The following is a 3259-nucleotide window of genomic DNA, read 5'->3' as shown; positions in this document are numbered from 1 at the left end:
TGGTTCCATAAAACACAAAAACAGGGCAGATACTATCTTTATGCGGCATACGAACTAGTTGAAAGGAGAAAGAGTTTCTTTTATCAAATATTTTATAAAGAAAAATCCCATCCTCAATTTTTATATCTAAATCCAGAAATGTAGCCTGTTGTCCTCTATGTTCGCAATTCAATTTTAATTCGTTTGGATATATAAGATGTTTATTTTTTTCGAATTCATCATTATCGTTTATACATATAAGGTCATCTATAAATCTCCTACACCCATGAAAGTTATGTGTTTTAGATATATCTGTTTTTAATAATGATTACATATATATACTCGAGTCTATGTAAATACAATTTTGCCCAAAATGGTGCAGGATCCAATCCCACTGGGATACCTATCGTTTGGAGTAATATTTTATTTCCTATTTGAAAATAGCATTCTTTAATAAGATGACTTACAAGTATTTTTAAAATACCTTTAGAAACACTAGTTTTGCTATTTTTATTTTTACACCAGAAAGCTTTAGAGTTTGAAAAGTCTATATATTTACCTTTTCCACCTTGAAAAGCTAAATCTACAGTATCATTTAATTCTTTTATAAGTTTTTCGTGCGGAATTTTTGTATATAGCGTACTAAAATCATAAGTAGCTATAGATTTTGCTTTTATTCTGGAATTTATTTTATCTAATTTTTCTTTCACTGGTTTGGAATTATTTACTACCACAAATAGATTTATATTACTATAGAATTTACTTTTCAGGTGAAAATTATTTATTTGATTTATAATTAATTTAAATATTTTAGATATAGCTTTACTAAAAGGTTTAGTGATGCACGTCTTAGAACCTACAATAAATCTAGCACCAACTGGATTTTTATGCATTTTAGGTATCCAATACATACATGGAAGATTTTTGTGTTTATCTTCTAACTTTAATCCTACTTTTTCACTAATAATACTATTATTCAAAATAATGCTATCTAAATTACTATTACTTACTTTATAAGTATCCGAAACGTTTCCTATAAGTCCTACTTCTATCAATAAATGTTGTATATAATATTTTTTTACATATAAAAGCTATATTGTTTGCCGCTTTATCAATCGGAACAATTACAAACATGTCTTGAAGTATTTTAAGTTCCTCCCGTATTTCTGAACTTTTTAAAAGAGGATTGGTTTTTCTAGGGCGTTTAAATTGTTTTATATGTTTAACCTTTTCATTTACGCATTCAAGTATACTATTTTCCATGCATCAAACGTAGACATACTAAAACCTTCTAGTACTTTTAGTTTTAGTTCCATAAAACACTATATATATATATATATATATATATATATATATATATATATATATATATATATATATATATATATATATATACATATATATATATATATATATATATATAAAATTTTAAATTAAATGTTTTTAACTCTTTTTCAAGATGTCTTTTAACATGTTTTATTAATCATTTGTTCATATATATATATATATATATATATATATATATATATATATATACAAAATTTAAAATTAAATATGTTTTTAACTCTTTTTCAAGATGTCTTTTAACATGTTTTATTAATCATTTGTTCATATATATATATATACACACACACATATATATATATACATACATATATATATATAAAATTTAAAATTAAATATGTTTGTAACTCTTTTTCAAGATGTCTTTTAACATGTTTTATTAATCATTTGTTCATATATATATACATACATATATACATATATATATATATATATATATATATATATATATATATATATATATATACTAGTAGTAGTTCAGACCGGCTTTGTTCGGGCCCTATGTGCTGTTCATAACTTGCCCTACGTGTGAATACACTATGTAAGATTGCAAATGTTCAAACCAAAAAGTGTTTACGTAAAGAACGCAGAGGTAATTTTTTCTTTTTTTTAACTTTGACCCCAAATTTGACCCCTTAAGATTTATTTTCGTCTAAAATCAAATAAAGAAGTTTTACCCATATCCAAGTTGAGTGATACATGACGAAAGGAAAAGAAAAACAATCATCATCATCATCATCATCATCATCATCATCATCATCATCATCAAAAGAAGAAAACGGAGGATGATACAAAGACGGAGAAAAAAACAGAAAATGAAGATAAAGAATCCAAAGAAGAAGAAGAAGAAGAAGAAAAAGAAGAAGAAGAAGAAAGAAGAAGGAAGAAGAAGAAGAAGAAGAAGAAGAAGAAGAAGAAAAGATAAACAAGGCCGAAAAATTCGTCACTCGAAACGTGTTTCAAATTACGAAGAAGTAAAATCAACTCTTTATTTCCGAACTTTAAACAATACAGGAAGACCGGAGAATTCGTTAATCGAAATATTTTCTCAGAATTACGAAGGATAAAGATGTCGATAAAAATAATTCGGCGAATTCAAGTGTTCCGTGACAACAATAACAACAACTAGGCACCGCCAAAACTGGGGGGGGGCAGGTCAGTACTTTTTGACGGACCGTCTTTTTAAAAATCTACCAAAAATCAGGTAATTATCCGATCAATACGAAATTTTCAGCGACTATTAGGAGAAGAATGATCTTTATAACAGTGTACTTATTTTTCATAAACGATATTTATATATATATATTTTTTTGCTTACAAAACCCCCCTTGTTTTGAAGTGGGAACAAATATGCTTAAAATAATCATCTGAAGCTGAACAAAACATATTGTGTTGTTGTAAGGGACAGAATTATAGATTAAAAAAAAAATTGTTTGCATACCTTATTTTGACATCTGAATATCAGAACTTCGATGGTGTTTAATTATCCCGCTTTTGAGTTTTGAAGTGTGAAATTCGGTGAATATGTTAAGTAAAATAATTAATTTAAATTAAGCAAAACAAAAAAAAATTTTTTTAAATATTTATACGAAAAAAGCCATTTTAAAATTTTTGATAAATAAATTAACAATTTTTTTTTAGCGAGCCGAATAATGCATGACCATTATTAAACAGGGCATGCTTTGAATAATCGATACAAAAAAAATTCGATAAATATTGTGCCCTTTGTGTTAAAAATAGCATCATTTTTTTCGATCCCGTTTGAAAACGTTTGCCGCCTTTCGACTACGGTGGACCAAACGCGCTGAAATAATTTTTTTTATTCTGCTTTAAATTGCCCCCCCCATTTTGGGGAGCCTGGCCCCCACACACATACACATTAAAAACCAAACTCATACAAATGGTCACCCATCTGGTACTGGCCAGCCTCAGCTTA

The 3259-nt window shown here is 27.2% G+C and overlaps 1 protein-coding gene across 1 annotated transcript in view; it reads right to left on the bottom strand.

Moving 5' to 3' along the window:
- Positions 1-2272: 2272 nt before the first annotated feature.
- Positions 2273-3259, bottom strand: part of LOC145274257 (uncharacterized) — a 60895-nt gene continuing 59908 nt past the window's right edge. The window contains exon 8 of the mRNA XM_080127375.1: positions 2273-3259. This exon is cut by the window's right edge and continues 782 nt beyond it. The gene's annotated coding sequence lies outside the window, so the exon portion shown is untranslated.

This window comes from Euprymna scolopes, unplaced genomic scaffold, assembly GCF_053919585.1.
Source record: "Euprymna scolopes isolate OS-2025 unplaced genomic scaffold, ASM5391958v1 sca3, whole genome shotgun sequence".
Taxonomy (NCBI): Eukaryota; Metazoa; Mollusca; class Cephalopoda; order Sepiida; family Sepiolidae; genus Euprymna; species Euprymna scolopes.
This window is presented reverse-complemented; position numbering and strand designations above follow the sequence as displayed.